The 17,464-nt window shown below is 40.1% G+C and overlaps 1 pseudogene; it reads left to right on the top strand.

Annotated features, from left to right (window-relative positions):
* The first annotated feature begins 8,522 nt into the window (after window positions 1-8,522).
* Window positions 8,523-9,595, top strand: LOC129149233 (E3 ubiquitin-protein ligase SIAH1A-like; annotated as a pseudogene).
* The last annotated feature ends 7,869 nt before the right edge of the window (window positions 9,596-17,464 follow it).

The raw sequence follows: 17,464 nt of genomic DNA, 5'->3' as shown, positions 1-17,464 counted from the left end.
ATCCCCCCACACCTTTACCCCTCTGTTAACCACCATACTGTTGTCTGTGTCTATGAGGTTTGTATTTGTTTGTTTGTTTTGTTTGTTCATGTGTTGTTTTCTGTTTTTTGCCCTATATATGAATGAAACCATATAGTTCTTGTCTTTTTCCATATGACTTCTTTTGCTTAGTACGATATTCTCAAGATCCATCCATGTTGTTACAAATGGCGGTATTTCATCTTATAGCTGAGTAGTATTCCATTGTATACATGTACCATATCTTCTTTATACATCTACTGACTTTTTTTTTTATCCTGTGAGCTAAACTTGCTTCATGGGTAGGAATCATCACACAGAGAGAGCACTGACTCAAATAACAGTTTTAAAGCCCTGAGAATAGAGCTCTTTGATGATCTGCAACAAGTCAAGTAGTGACAATTCTCTGGGGATGAAGCTTTTGGGGAGCTCCAAAACTGCCCCCCCCTCCCCGCTCGAGTGTGTGCCACGTCACTGGTTTTCATAGCTACCATAGTTATAAATCTGTTGGTTTTCAAGGGTACAGGGCTACAGCAGATGTTGGAGAGGGAGATGGGATCAGGGCAAGTTAAAATGTCACAAGCTTTGCTGTTTTTTTGAGATTCCGCTGTTTTCCTTGAACAAACATCCCTTGGGTCGTTATAAGCTTTTAGTTAATTTTGAGAGTTCTGAAAAAGTTGATTTAACAGTTTTACCAATGTTCTTATTGCTTTTATGGATGAGCAACTTTTCAAACATCCTTACTCTGCTATTCCCTCCATGCATTTTTTGGATGTCACTGTGCCTTTATTTTTGTTTTCCCCTCATGATAGAAATGTTCTCGTCCTCTATTTATGCTGTATTCAGATGTTAAATGTCTCATCCTCAGTATCGACTTCACTGACCTCCTTATCTTCTTCCCCTCCCAGGCAGAATTATTTATGCCCCACATGATTTGTTCATACATTTTATAGCAGTAATCACATAGCCTTATGCTTAGCTATATCAGAGCTCCACATTCAGTTATGAACGGTGTGTACTACACACCCCAGGGAGCACTGTACATAGTAAACTTGAATGTGCCCGCTGGAGTTACATAATGAGCAGTTTGCATGGTCATCCCTTCTGTCTATCTCCACCAGGTATCATGAAATACTTAAGATAGAAGTGGAGTCCAATTCAAATTTGTTTGTCCAAGATTAAGTCCAGAACTTCATCAAAGTACATACTCAATAGCTTAAAAAAACGAATAAATGGAATATATTCTCCCTATCTTTGTTATAGATCACAGACAGGCTCTTCCTCAGAAAAACTTATAATGTAAAATATGAACAAGAAATCAAAATCACTGAACTAAATAGAAGTCTAATATGAACAAGAAATCAAAATCACTGAACTAAATAGAAGTCTATAACTGCCATGGGTTAAAAATGAAATTCCTATTATTTTCGCAGCAAAGGGGTATGATTAGCAAATTCATAATTGACTTGTTTTACTAAGGGATTTCTACTTAATTCATGCTTTTGGCCTTAATTATACATGCTCCCATATGTCTTATTAAGAAATCCTTAGGTTGCAAGAAACAGAAGCTGCCAAGAGATAGCTGGAGTAAAAAGGAGTTTTTATAAGGAATCAGAGGTCTTTCATGAAAACCAAGTACAAAACTTGAGCAGAATGTCTCGAGAGACTGAAAGGCAAAACTATAAAAAGTTCAGAGCCAAGGTCCCTCCTATCTCTCTGAGACCATTTTCTTTAATTCTTATTTCTTCTCTCTGCACATCAGCTTTATTTTTTTTTTTTCTTTCTCCCAAAAGACCTACTTTCTCTGGGTCAACATAAACAAGGTCACAACAGCCCGGGCCTCAAATACTCTCTCTGTAAAGTCATCTCATCAAAACTAGAACTAGAGTTTCCAAGTCCTTGTTTTGAATTCCCACAAGAAAGAATCTGCTGGACAAGCTTGGATCAAGTGTGAACAGCATGGATATGACTGTGCTCAGGGGTCAGGGTTGCATGGCTCACTTGCTACCAACTTAGAGAAAGTAGGCAATGAGGACAGTGCTGTAGGAGATGGAGAGTTTAGCTGGATAGGCATCTGTATTAGTCTGTTAGGGCTGCCATAACAGAATACCGCAGACTGGATGCGTAAACAACAGAAATTTATTTCTCACAGTGTCGGAGGCTAGAAGTCAAGATCAACATCCCAGCAGGGTGGTTTCAGATGAGACCTCTCTTCCTGGCTTGCAGACGGCCAGCTTAGAGAGGAATCTCTGTTGCCTCTTCCTCTTCTAAAAAGGACACCAGTCATATTGGCCCTACCCTTATGACCTCAGTTAACTTTAATAATTTCCTTAAAGGCCCTACCTCTGAATTTGGAGAAAAGGACTTCATTATATGAATTTAGAAGGACACAATTCAATCTATAACATCATTCCCAAAGGTATCTACTGTGCCATATAAAATTATTTCTGAGTTTATTTTTTTAACATAATGCACACTGTTTTATTTACTAATAGCCAATAATGGTCTAGAATTAAGACAGACTTATTAAAGAACTAGAGGCACGATGCATGAAATTTGTGCAAGGGCCTTGGCCCCGGGCCTCGCCCGCCACCGTCGCGGCTGGGGGCCTCTGCCGCCTCTGCTGCGGCCCCTGCCTGCTGCGGCTTTGTCCGACAGGAAGGACATCTGGTCTAATTAGCATATTATGTTTTTATTATTATAGATAATTAATAAATTTGTTTTTCTTCTTCATGACCAATATTCTCACATGCGTACATGCATGTATACACTATCTGGTCATGTAATCCAATTTTCAATTATCAAAACTAATGAAGATGTATAATAGATAGTCAGATTAACTGAAAATAAAAAATATTATTGCCTGTCTATTCTAATAACCAAGTGTCCTACAAGAGGAAATAGTACAATTCAGAGGATCCACACCCTTATGATTGAGTAGAAGAAATGTTCTATTGGAGTCATATAGATATCTCCATTCTATGTTATTCAGTAAGGAATAGGTCACACAGCAAAAAGCATGAAAGTGGCCTAAAAATAACAGAGGTGAGTAGACTGGGCATAAAACTAAGGGGACTCTTTATAGTATGCAAAGGTCAATTTATATACATCAAATTTACCAAGTGGTAACTCAGAATTGTAACTAAGCACTAATAGGGACCAAAACAATCACTTTCTAAGCAAGTGCCACTTAACTCAGTCACTGAAATCCATTCACCCAAAGCCAATGACTTACGCAAATATTATTTGGGTGCCACTCTAAAGCAGAAATTCTAATATCATCTCAGGATCTTAGGGATATTGTTCTGTGCCCAGCAAATATTTCTGAGCATTTTTGGTTCTCAGCAAGCTAGTAATACAGAAACACTAGAGGGCCGGTGCACGAATTCATGCATGGGTGGGGTCCCTTGGGGTGGCTTACAGGAATCAGGCCCCAGCTTGCACCCCCAGCCTCACAGCCCCGCAGCCCCACCTCGCACCCCGCCTTGGCCTGGCGCCGCCCCCTCACCTGCTCCACCATCCCTCCTGCGGGGAGATCGATGGGGGCCGGCCCCCTGCCCAGCTCCCTCAGCGCCTAGGAGTCAGGCAGTGGCCCCATCCCCTTGCCACTGGTTTCTATCTGCAGAATAATTGGCGGGGTGACTGTGCCCCCGCTCCCACCCACCTTGACCTGGTGCCGCCTGCTCACCTGCTCCTCCATCCTGCCATGGTCCCGCTCTTGTCAGGACCCATTGGGGCCAGCAGCGCCTCCATTGCTGCCCGCTGCCAGCACCGCATTGCAGATGCTTGCCATGTTCTGTGCCACCCCTGGTGGTCAGCACACATAATAGCAAGTGGTCAAACTCCCCGTTGAACTCCTGGTTGGACAATTTGCATATTAGGCTTTTATTATTTAGGATAGTTAAATCTTGAATCACTCAGTAGCTGTCCTATGCAGTGTTACCCTAATTCTGCTTTGCCCATCTCAGCTGCCAAAACAAGGGAAGGAAAATAATACAGACTTAGCAGTACAAACATTATCTCATCTACTCAGAACATTTTAATTTCTTATAATATTACTAATAATCTGACAATTCCTTAAATATATATATATATAAAATAAGAAATAGACTAAAATCAACCAATTTGTCAATAAATTACTAATTATAATTTTTATGTTATAAGGCTATAGAGTATATGCAAAGTAGAATAAGGGTTAAGAATAAGGACACTGGGATTAGAATATCAAGGTTCCAACCCCATCTTGACCACACACTAGCTGTACAACCTTAGGCAAATCATTTAACCTCTCTGTGCTTCAGTGTCCTCATTATGAAAACAAAGATAATAACTTCTACTTCATAAGATTGTTGGGAGGATTAATGAATAATAAGTGTAAATGCTTAGAGAAGTGCATGGTACAGTGTCGGTACTCAGTTCATTTTTTGCTATAATTACAATTTCTATTATTTCCATGTTAGCTACTATGGCAGACAGACTCTAACATGGTCCCCAATGATCCCCAATTCCTGGTATTCACACCCTTGTGCAATCTCTTCCCTTTGAGTGCGTGTGGGACCTATTAGTTGCTTCTAACCAATGAAGTGCAGCAAAAGTGATGGATGCCACTCCTATGACTAGGTTATAGAAAACTGGGACTTCTGTAACTAGCAAACTTTCTCTATTGCTTCACTGGCTTGTATGTGTTAATTTAAATAAAGCAAGCTGCCACATTAGAGAAGCCCATGTGACAAGGAATTGAGGGCAGTCTCAGCAACCCACAAGGAATTGAATTCTGCCAACAACTATGTGAGTTTAGAAGTAAATCCTTCCCCAGTAGAGCCTTCAGATGAGACCCCAGCGCTGGCCTATAATCTATACTAATAAAAGGGTTATATGCTAATTAGACTGGGTCTACCAGCCATCTTCTGTACATCCGACTTTCTTCCGGACAAAGCCATAGTGGTGATGCCGAGGCAGAGGCAGTTAGGGGCAATCAGGCTGGCAGGGGAGGCCAGTTGGGAGCGAGATCAGGCCTGCAGGGGAGGGTAGTTGGGGGCGAGATCAGGCCTGCAGGGGAGGGCAGTTGGGGGTGAGATCAGGCCAGCAGGGGAGGGCAGTTGGGGGTGAGATCAGGCCTGCAGAGGAGAGCAGTTGGGGGTGAGATCAGTCCAGCAGGGGAGGGCAGTTAGGGGCAATCAGGGAGGCAGGCAGAGGGGTTAGGGGCAATCAGGCAGGCAGGCAGAGGCAGTTAGGGGCTATCAGGCAGGCAGGCAGGTGAGCAGTTAGGAGCCAGCAGTTCCAGATTGCAAGAGGGATGTCCCCCAAGGGGACCCCAATTGGAGAGGGTGCAGGCTGGGCTGAGGGCCCACCCCCATGCACAAATTTTGTGCACCAGGCCACTAGTTTGATTATAACCTATAAAAGACCCTGGAGCAGAGGATCCACCTGAGCTGTGCCCAGTTACCTCCCCCACAGAAACTGTGAGAATAAGTTTAAGTCACTAAATTTTGTATCTACAGTAGTAGATAGCTAATATACCTAGATAGTGCTTAACACAAAGTGATCACTCAAATAAATATTCATTCTCTCTCCCTCCTCAGTTATATATTTTAATATGATTTTTGCAAGAAATTATTCTTTAGAGAGTCGTCCAATATATTAGGCACATGGGATCAGCCCAAACTTGACTTATGTCTCCTTTTGTAATCATTATTCTCTTTCTTCGATTCCGTTTCTTCCACAATACTACCCATTCTTTATGAAGTACCTACATGTGGCATGTACAGGTGTGTACTAAGCATCTCACCCATATTATCTTATTCAATCTCCACAAAAACCCTGAATGGTGAGTATTATTACCTCCACTTCACAGGTCAGGACACTGGTGTTCCGTGAGATTGAGCCCCTTTTCCAAGACAATAGTTAGATGCTCTAAATTCTTTAAACAAAGCAGAACAAAAAGCCACCACTATTCATGCTCATTGCAGTTCTCAAAATAAATGCAAATAGTGCACAAAGACCTCCAAGATGCTATATACCTTTTCTTCATTCTATTCTCCTAGAAAATCCTCATACATCAATGACCATTTAATCTGTCTGTCTCTGTGTATTTACACTGCAATCAAACAGTGCTTATGCTGAAGGGTAGCTACATCTAGTTGGTATCCTGTGTTAGGGGGCATCTTCATACACAGCTATATCTGAAAAAAAAATTAGATGGTGACTTTAATAGCTCAGAGTCAGGCCAAATGCTCTCATCACAGTATGCAAAGAAGCCTCCAAAACATTTTTTTTCTGTTTAATTTTATGGCTTAGCCAGAAACCGAGCTGAGATTTATGCCCACAAACATCAAGTTTTAAAATTGTGGTTCTTATGACAGTCATAACTTACCCTCAAGCACACAGGTAGTATTTTTAGTTGGTAGATTATAGTAGGAATGTTGCAGCTTTAAATATATGTGTGAGATGTTCAGACCACAGCTAATACAAGATTGGTTAGTTTAGATTTCCTTTACTCTAAGGTTGTTTATATTTATACATAAGCTGATGCACTTGAGTGTGATTTTTGCACTTAAAAAAAGTGCATTTCAAATTCAAGGGGGTAATAATTGCTTGCAAATTTAAATTAAAGTAGTTAGAGCTTAAAATAGACAGTGTGTGAGCTTAGCACTCAATGACAGGTAGTGGGAATAAGGTAACCTCAGAATACATTGAAATATTTAAGTTAAGGAGACTCTGAAGAAGGAAGGCTGTCTTGTTTATAATGTACAAGAGAAGTCTCAAGGTTAAAATAAGCCAGACAGGTTAATGTGTGTGTTATATTTAAGTCCTGATGATCCACATACATGCATACCAGTAATTCTTCTAAATGCATTCATGCATTTAGAGTCACTCTCTAAAAACAGTATGAAGTGAATATGAGCATTTAATCTTGAAAACTGGCATGTACACGTGTGCCTGGGCCTGAAAATAAATTCTGAAGAAGAAAGGAGAAACAGGATGTAAGACAAAAGGAAGCAATATATATTTAGCCTCCCCCTTCTGTTTGGATTTCTCATGTACCAGTGGCTACTTTGGGAAAACTGTGAGTAGTTTGGCTTCAGGAGATGATTAAATTTTCTGAGTCAAAGTAGAATGAGGCCTGATACACAGCATTTGGGGGCCTTCTACTCTTATGGAAATGTAGATTTCTGAAACAATGTGTAGATATTCAAATTCTTCTCTGTCAGTAAATACTACATATTCATATATGCAAAGATATCAAGGTTCTCCCCACATACACACACCAGCATTTTCTTTCTTCACTCACAATTTGCACTATTTGAAAACATGGACTTCTGGAAGGCAAACAGGGATATAAGATCACTCAGGAGTGATATAAAAATTGGTAATAATTTTAAATGGACAGGAAACATGGAGGTGTGCCGATGCATCACCTTAAAACTAGTATTTTAGTTGGATACTAAAATACTCAGCTTCTAATACTCAATTATCAAAATTCTAGGTTTTAGAAAATAACATTGGTTTAAAAGGACCCCAAACTCTGAGATTGGAACAATACAGTAAACTATGTGCACACCTGTTGTCCAAAGGTTCATTGAATGAAAGATCTATTTGAAAGCAGCAGTTCTCAAAGTGTGGTTCTCTGGGCCAACAGCATCAGCACCAATGTATTAGAATCGCAGGCCTCTCCAGCCTCTCCCCATATCCACTGAAACACACTCCGAAATCTGTGTTTTAACAAGACCTCCAGGGGATGCGGATGCAGGCTCAAGTTTGAGAACCCCTGACTTAAAAAAGAATAAAGCCAGAGCAGCCCCCAAACATAAGAAAGAGCCCCACATCAGCAGAAGAAAAAAAGAAAAGAAAATTGAGACATTTCTGAGAAGTAGAAAGCAGACTGGATCCGATACTCAAAGCAACAACACAGGAGAAAACTAGGGCGGAATCAGCTCAGGAAAGGGATTATCTTATCAAAGAAAAAGTGCTGAGCGGGCAGTTCAAGGTTAAGAGGGTGGGGAGCCCTTGGTGGTTAAACATACCGCTGCCTGGGAACGTCTGGGCAGGGCTAACCACTCTCCTGCGTCCCTGTGTTCCTCCCCCACCCAGCGGGTGCCAAGTAGCAGGCGGTGCGGCCTTTAGCTGTTACAGCAGAGGTTTGGGGCTGTGCCAGCAAAGCAGGACGGGGCCCCAGGTGGGCACTGGTGGGAAAGATAAGGGACCCCACACCAAGGACACGTGGCTGCCTCTCGCCAGCAATCACTATTGACAAAACAGGGTAATCCTGTAAGCAAACAGGGACTCAAACAAGAATCATAAACTTGGAGGAAACCAAGCGGGGAGCCGGGCGGCGTTGGCAGCGGCGGTGGCTGCCCAGAGTGCCTGGTTAGTGTCTGCACTGGGCAGAGGCGGTGACTCTGCCCACGGCGGCCAGGTCCCAGGCAGTGACACAACGAGTATAAGCCTGGCCGGGTCCGAGGTGCGCTCTCCCTCCACAGAAATGAGCCTCCAGACACACAGAAATGACCTCCAGGTACACAGCTTTCCAGAGGGTGCCCGTCCTGACGGCACCACCGCGTCCAGCAATGACCTGGCCAGTCTTTGAGTGTCCCGTCTGCTTTGACTGTGAGTGACCAGCCATTCTTCAGTGTCACAGTGGTCTTGTCTGTAGCAATCAGGCCCAAAGCTCACGTCGTCTAAACTGCTGAGACCCCTGGGGATCCAGTCACAACTTGGCAATGGAGAAATGGGCCAATCCAGGACTTTTCCCTTGTAAATATGCCTCTTCTAGATGGGAAATACCTCTGCCTCACTCAGGAAGACCTCTGAGTTTTGGCTTTCCACCTGCCCGGTGCCTCCTGTAAGTGGCCAGGTTCTTTGGATGCTGTCCTGCCTCCTCTGAGGCATCAGCACCCGTCCATCACCACGCTGCGGGGAACGCATATACACTGAGTGTCCAGATTATTATGATCTCTGAACACATAATAATCTGGCCACTCAGTGTGTGTGTATATATATATAAATATATTAGAAGCCTGGTGCATGAATTCGTGCATGGATGGGATCTGGCCAGCCTGGCCAGGGAGAGGGGACATGGGTGGTTGGCCGGCCTGCCTGCTGGTCGAACTCCTGGTCAAGGGGATAAATTGCATATTAGCCTTTTATTATATAGGATATACACTGAGTGGCCAGATTATTATGCGTTCAGAGATCATATAATAATCTGGCCACTCAGTGTACTTTTTCTAGCTACAGATGCCAGTCTTCCAGGGGCTGTGGACCGGGTGCTGATGCAGGCCTGCTTCGGCTTTCATGTCATGTCAGTCTTGGAGAAATGGGAGAAGCACGGCAGGCCCCGCAGTTCTTTGCGGCTGTACAGCTGATAGGAACACCCGAGCAAGCGGAACGTTTTGCTTATCGACTTGAGCTAAATGGTCATAGGCGGTGATGGACTTGGGAAGCCACTCCTCAATCTATTCATGAGGGCATTGAAACAACCATTAGGAAGAGTGACTGTCTAGTCTTTGACGCCAGCATTGCACGGCATTTTGCAGAAAATGGCCATGTCGGCATCAGTGTAACTATTTCCCGGTGATGAAAGGGCAATCAAACATGTTCTGGCCTGTGTTTAAAAACATTGCCTTCAATCTCACAGAGAATAGGCGCCATCCTGCCTGGAAACTTGAGACTTTTGGTAGGTGGAGCCAGTCACATGAAGGTAAATAACAGGAAAGGCTGCTAAATGCAGGAAACAGTTGCCTGCTGTAACACTAATATATTTAAAATAAGTCAACAGTAAACCCCAGAAAAAGATATATATGCACAATATCTATTATATAAATACTAGAGGCCCGGTGCACAGGATTCATGCACTGGTGGGGGGCGTGGCCTGCAGGGATCGCCGGCTGTGGGAGCACCGCTCATCCAGGTCAGCCAAGCGGCTGTGGACCCACTGTCTGAGCAGCTGCTCCCTGGTCTAGCATCTTTGTGGAGCCAGAGCACTCGCCTTTCCAGGGGACCCGGTTGGGGCTGGGCCTAGGGACAATAGCACTGAGAGGCAGCGGAGTAGGCCTCAGTCCCACGGGGGCCAAGAACCCGCCTCCAAGCCTCCAGGGTCAGCTCCACGTGCCCAGAGGCAGCACTGCACGGCCTTCAGGCATCCAGAGGAGGCAGCAGGGAGAGAGGAGGAGGTGAAGATGGCAGCCTGGGTTCCTGCCCATGGGCCCAGGGTTTGCAGTGGGAGCAGCCACTCATCCCAGTCAGCCGAGCAGTGCTCCCACTGTGGTAGCACACTGACCACCAGGGGGCAGCTCCTGCATTGAGCATCTGCCCACTGGTGGTCAGTTTGTGTCATAACAACTGGTCAAGCGGTCATTCTGGTCGTTCTGCCATTTGGTCACTGGGCTTTTATTATATAGGATATATACTCACCCAGGATGGGCATCATTTATATTAAGAAAAGAAGCATTGTAAAATAATTCTGAATTTGTGTTTGTTATAGATCACATATACTGTTGAAAGATATTGTGTGTGTGTGTGTGTGTGTGTGTGTTTTGTTTTGTTTTTCGTTTAACTAAAAAGCCAAGTTGAGTGGTCCTAGACCACTGCTTTCTCCCTTTTTGAGTCAATACATAGTACTGCTGTTTGTGTTTATTTTTGTGTGTGTCTATTTGCTAATTTCGTTTTTCCATTAAATAAATCTGAGTTTTCAGGCTTTTCCCACTTTTTTTGGTTCCTTTTAAAAGTTAGTCTCTTTTTGAATGCATAATTAGTTGTGGTAAAGTTTATACATATGTGTTCTATTTTTTTTTCTTTCCATTAATCAGTTCATTAGAAATACTTTAAATTCAGCTATTTTTTTTAACATAAGTGTTTCAGAAAGGAAGGTAACATAGAAAGAATTATCAGAAGCTATTTAAAGCAGTATAAGATGGCGGTTTATTTCTCTTTTCTTTTCTCCAGTTGAGTCATACATTCAAACTTATTCTTTGAAAGGTTAGGATATATTGATTTTTGTTTTAAATACTGACAGAAACTAGGCTCTTTTTAAATATCTTGGACAAACCACATGTTTAAAATTTGTATTTATTGATTTTGCAAAGAAAGGCATCATCTTACACAGTATTTGTAATTAAAAGCAAATCATTTGTGCTCTTGCCAGGTAGCTCTGTTGGTTAGAGCATCATCCTGATGCATCAAGATTTCAGGTTCAATTCCTGGTCAGGTTACATACAGGAATCAACCAATGAGTGCATTAATATGTGGAACAACAAACCTACTTCTCTCTCTCTCTCTCATAAATCAATAAAATATTTAAAGAAACATTTTTAATAAATCAGTGTTTTTAGAAAGGTGGTTTGCAAGGAAATATTTTTGGTCTTTTATAATTCTTATTTAAAAAATATCTAAGAAATTTAAAACTGTTTTGTGTTTGCTTTAGCTCTAAGTTTAATTAAAATCCAAAGTTATTTTCCTATTCAACTCTGTGCTTTATAACAGAAGGCAGTGTGCTGTTTGGACACGTGGTGAGTTTTATTCTGAAGTGCAGCACAGGAATGGGTACAGGCCTGTTTGCACTACATAGTCTTCCCCCTCCCTCTTGCTTACATTTTAACTCTCACAACTCTTAGGAGACTGATTAGTTAAAATGCTGATCACTTTTTTTTTTCTCCTTAAAAAACAAAACAAAAATGAGTTAATATTTCATAGCCTTGTGATTATGAGTCTGGGCTCAGCAGCCAGACTTCCAAGGACCACATGCCAATCCTATCTCTAATCCCCTTAACTAGCTGTGTGACCTCAGGCCCCAGTTTCCTAGTGTGTACAGTGGGGTTAGTTATGGTAGCTACCCCAGAGGATTAAATTGGGTACAGGTAAGTTACCAGAACAGTGCTTTGCACATCATGAGCACCCAACAAATGCCAACTGCTATTATTATGCTGTCAACTAGCACCATAGAGCTAACTGCTGCTCCTTACCCTGAGGCAGCTGGGAGGATTCTGAAATTGCCTTCTGAAGATTTTTTGCAGCCATTGTGGGTTCCCTAACTGTAGAAAGTCAGTTAAATTCTTTGGGCTTTCCCCTTATCGCACACTACCAACAATTCTGGAATCAGAGTTTACTTCTGTACCCATTTTCAGTTTGGACGACTGTGTCGCCTACATAAGCATTGTTTCTTTCATTGGTTATCTGACATGCTGTGTAACCATTTCTGTGGCAAAAGGAAACACAGGTCAACCACAAATGTATATCCAGGTCTATCTGTTCCTGTTAGTGTGCGTGTTTAGAAAAGCAGCTCCTTCCCCTCATTTAACATACAGTTGAGTCTGGCCGGCATGGCTCAATGGTTGAGCATCGACCTATGAACCATAAGGTCTCAGTTGGATTCAGTCAGGGCACATGCCCGGGTTGCGGGCTCGATCCCCAGTATGGGGAGTGCAGGAGGCAGCCAATCAATGATTCTCTCTCACCATTGATGTTCCTATCTCTCTCTCTCACACACACACACACACACACACACACACACACACACACGTATAAACAGTTGATCCTTGAACACAGGTTTGAACTGCACAGGTCCACTTATATGTGGATCTTTTTCAATAAATATGTACAGTACTGTAAATGTATTTTCTCTTATAATTGTAACATTTTGTTTTCTCTAGCTTACTTTATTGTTATTTACATATAACATAAAAATATGTTCATCTGCTATTTGTTATCTGTAAGGCTTCTGGCCAACAGTAGGCTACTAGTAGTTATCCTGTGGGAGTTAGCCCCTAATCCCTGGGTTATTCAAAGGTCAACTGTATTGAATATTTTTGCAGAGGTGTGTAATTTTGTCTTTAAAATACTATTTTTTAAAATGTTCTCAATATATAGACTTTGGAAGTTAGAAAATGGCACACACAGTAGAGACCTGTAACTTGCCCATCCAGAGATGACTGAATATTTTTATTTTTCTAGTCCTTTATACGTATTTACATGTGCTTACACACATTTAGTTTGAAATCATGTGATTTTGGATCATGTAATTACATAACCCACTCACATCCCGACACACATGATCATCTAAGCATATCACTACTTTAACCATCTTGGAAAAACTACATTCTGGGTAAATTTTGTGAGGATTGACTAATTTTAGCCAGTTTCCTGAAGTTGGATATTTGCTTTGTCCATTTTGACCAGGTAAATTTTTTTGTCTATTTATTAATAACCTGTGAACATTTCTGTTTTCTGATATTCTTGAGACTCTATTTTTTTTTTAAGGTCTTGATACTTTTATCATTGCTTTCTGGAGGTTTCAGTGGACATAGTAACCCAGTAATTTTCCATTTGGTTGTAACCTCATATTTTGCTAACTTATGCAAATTAAGATAATAAATTTTGTGTTTGACAGCTAATAAGGTTAACATTTTAATATTTGCTAGCTATTTACATTTCTTCTAAGTTGCCTTCATATTCTTGGCATACAGGGATGATGAGATTTAGAGCCATATTTCGTGGTCCATTGGAGATTTGATTTATGAGGTCTATTTTGTTCTGAAATCATCTTTGTTGTAATCAATATTCTACTGTCTCCTATGAAAAAAAAAGAAAAGAAAACCAACACCATGAAAAAAGCACCAAACACAACAAGCACAATAAGCAAAGAACCTAATACAAGAAGAATTATTATTCTTTGGGAAGACAAATAAAATAAGCAAACTTTTGACAAGAAAAATAACAGACACAAAATAAATAGCATTAGAAATTAGAATGCAGCATGTCTGATATAGACAAGATTTATTTTTTAATTATAATAGAAGATAAAGTAAAATTTTGCTTCAATAAATATAAAAATCTAGATCACATGAAAAATTTCCAAGGGAAAAGACTGACTCAATATCAAGTAAAAAAATCTTAATATATGAAAAACCATCAAAAAAATTTTAAAGGTAAAACAAAAAACAGCCCTAAAAGTATAGAAGGACTAGAATGTTTTTAAAACAAATCTAGCAAATAAAGAACAAATCATTTCTGTGCCACATAAACCATTCTAGGGTATAAAAAAATATTGAAGACTTAGCAGCTAATTTTGACACGAAAGCTGGCAAACATAATATAAATAAAATGTAGACCAATGTCACTTGTAAATATCATAAATACAAATCACAAATAAGATGTTAGCATATAAAATCCATCACTCTAAGCATAAGTGGAGTTTATACAAAGAATGCAAATTTACTACACTAAAGGGGAATTTGAAAAAATATCATTAAACGTGGAGCAAGAAGATTTGCATTATAATCCTAGAAACTGCAGATCACCTAGCCTGTCTGAGCTGTGGTAATGTTAATTTTAAAAATCCCTTTCAACTTTAAAAACAAATGTTGGAAAATAAGATTTTAGAGAAGGAGAAAGACTTCTTTATAATGCTCTCATCAAAGATCATAAAGTTAAATGTTTTAAATATACACATATAAAGATGGAAGTGTCTCCTGAGTCATAAATGCAGGGCCACTCCTAAACAATGTAATGAAACGGCAAGATTTCTGAAGTAGAAGGAGAATAAGAATTAACATTAATTACAACATGCCGATACTCACAAAGTAGTTATAGAAGGTAAGTAACTAGGGTGGACCTGTCAATTAATATGAGCTACTCAAGCACATAATTCTCAGAGTGAACCTACAAAAAGCCAGATGAATCTGAGAACTATTTAGGTCAAACACTGTATTTTCTAGGCACAGAAAGAAATACCTTTTTGCTGACACCTTCAAATTCTCTAATACTTCCAAATTCGTCATCCCTAGTTGACCTCTATGAGATGTTGTTAATGGAGTCTTCTCATGCTACTTTATAAAACATCGTGACATCTGCAAGATAAAATATTATACATCTGATAAAAATAAACTTTATAAAGGATAAAATATATATCTTTAGAGAGAATGCCTCTAAAATAATGTTTTGTTTTTAGGAAGCAGATATAAAACTGTAAATACAGTGTGTAAATACATATTTTTATACAAATAAGATACGTAATATATATAAGCTTTATGTGTTCATCCACTTTCTTCTGCCACCACATTCTCTTCACTCCTGAGAGTATCGATAACATAGGCTGTTAAGTGTGAATATTTTCACTAAAAGTTGAGACATACAAAGGGGAATTACTACAGCACATACAGGAAACTACCTAAACCTAGCTAGAATAAGAGATTTTCCTATTGGGTATTGTCTATTGTAAACCTACAAAAATTAAAGCATTGTAGTACTGCATCCAAATAGATGGATGGAATAAATATTGTATCTAAAAATTAAATCCAATTTAATTTTAAATCCAATATAAGAATTTAGTATGATTAGGAAAGCACTCCAAAACAACAGGGAAAGAACAGATTCTTTCATAGTCAGCAAGACAACTGGAGAACTACTAAGTTACGTTAGATTTCCCACCCATGTTGCATTCCCAAATAAATTTAGGATGGTTTAAAGATTTATATAGAGAAAATTAAAGCATTCAATAATAAACATTAATAAAATCTTGGAGTAGGGAAAGGAATTTCTGAAACATAAAAGAATATCTGGAAACCTTAGAAAGGAACTAGCAAGTAAGTACACTTGCAAAAAGCAGTTCAAAGGAAATAATAAGACCAGAAAACAAAGGTGTACTTAAAATGGTGCTTATCATAGTGTTTATAAATCTAAATATTTGAACTAATTCAAACATCCATCAGGGTGACATCGATCAATAAAATTATATAGGTTTCACATGTACAATTCTATAATAATCATCTGTCTATTGTAGTGTGTGTTCACCACTAAGTCTAATCTCCTTCCATCACCATTTGTCCCCCCTTTATCCTCTCCTACCTCCCCCCACCCCCTTTCCCTCTGATAATCACCATACTGTGGTCTGTATCTATGAGTTTTTTGGGGTTGTTTTTTCCTTAATCCTGTTAACGAAAAAAAAACCATTGAAACCTGTAAAGAATTTTAGTGAGTTTATTTGAGCCAAAATGTCGACATATGCCGGGAAGCAGAACCTCAATGAATTGAGATAATGCTCCGAAGAAATGGTGTGTTACATCTGTATTTATACATTGCCATCAAAGGAGGGACATAGGTGGGCTACATGAAATTCATTGGTGACAGATTAAGGAGGTGGGATAAAGTCAAACGGTGGGAAACCCCTGGGATTGGATAAAAAGCAAAATGATGGACACATACTTAGATGGGTACAGGAACAATTAACATGATAATGAAGGAATTTGAAGTATCTGTCCTGGCGCTCACCACATTTGGTTGTGCCCCAGGGGCTCCAGCAAAAGAAGGAAGTTACAAGTTACCCAGACATCTCACAGATATGTTATCTTAGAGGCAAAAAGGCAAATGGGCTCAGTAAGGAAAATCTAAGTTGACCTTTGTCAGGGAAGATATCGGCCTAGGACATGACTGCCCACTATAACCTGTTTGTAGTTAAATATTTAATTTTCAAACCATCCTTTGTGGTTATTTCAGGTCTCTGAGTTTACAAGACTGCCACGCAGGCCTCCCCTGAGCTTGTCAGGTTAGCATGTGGCTCCTTCCGTTCACAATCCCTTCACCTTTTTCACCCACCTCCAACACCCCTCCCCTCTGATAGCTGTCAGTCTGTTCTCTATATCTCTGAGTTTGTTTCTATTTTGTTTGTTAATTCATTTTGTTCATTAGATTCCACATACAAACAAAACCATATGATATTTGTCTTTCTCTGACTGGCTTATTTCACTCGTATGATACTCTCCAGGCCCATCCATACTGTGGCAAAGGGTAAGATTTCCTTCTTTTATATGGCTGAGCAGTATTCCCAGCTTTTAATCCACTCATCTACTGTGCACTTCAGCTGCTTCCAAATCTTGGCTGTTCTCAGTAGTGCTGCAATGAACATAGGGTGCATATATTCTTTCCAATTAGTGCTTCAGGTTTCTTCGGATATATTCCCAGAAGTGGAATCGCTGGGTCATAAGGCAGTTCCATTTTTTATATTTTGAGGAAACTCCATACTGTTTTCCATAGTGGCTGCACCAGTCTGCATTCCCACCAATGGTTCACGAGGGGTCCCTTTTCTCCACATCCTCGCCAGTGCTTGTTGTTTGTTGATTGTTTCCGGCATTTTATAGTCTTTACTATTTAAAGAAGAAGTAACAGAAATTAAAATGGTAAACATAATTCCTCCCCCCAAGACAACTTCTTTAAGAATTCCATATATATATATACCCTTTCACAATTTATGTCTCTAATTTTTTTATAAAAATGGCATCATTACAGAAAAATTTTCCTCAGATTAGCAAGATTCTTCTTCCTAAAATTCCTCATCAGAAAAATTTAGAACATTTGTTTCTTTTCAAAATCCTTCTTGCTTCTTTCCCATATTATACCAAGCACTTGTTTTTTTAATTTCATTTGACCCCATTCATAAGTCCTCGATTTGTCAGAT

Source organism: Eptesicus fuscus, chromosome 6, assembly GCF_027574615.1.
Source record: "Eptesicus fuscus isolate TK198812 chromosome 6, DD_ASM_mEF_20220401, whole genome shotgun sequence".
NCBI classification, from domain to species: Eukaryota; Metazoa; Chordata; class Mammalia; order Chiroptera; family Vespertilionidae; genus Eptesicus; species Eptesicus fuscus.
This window is presented reverse-complemented; position numbering and strand designations above follow the sequence as displayed.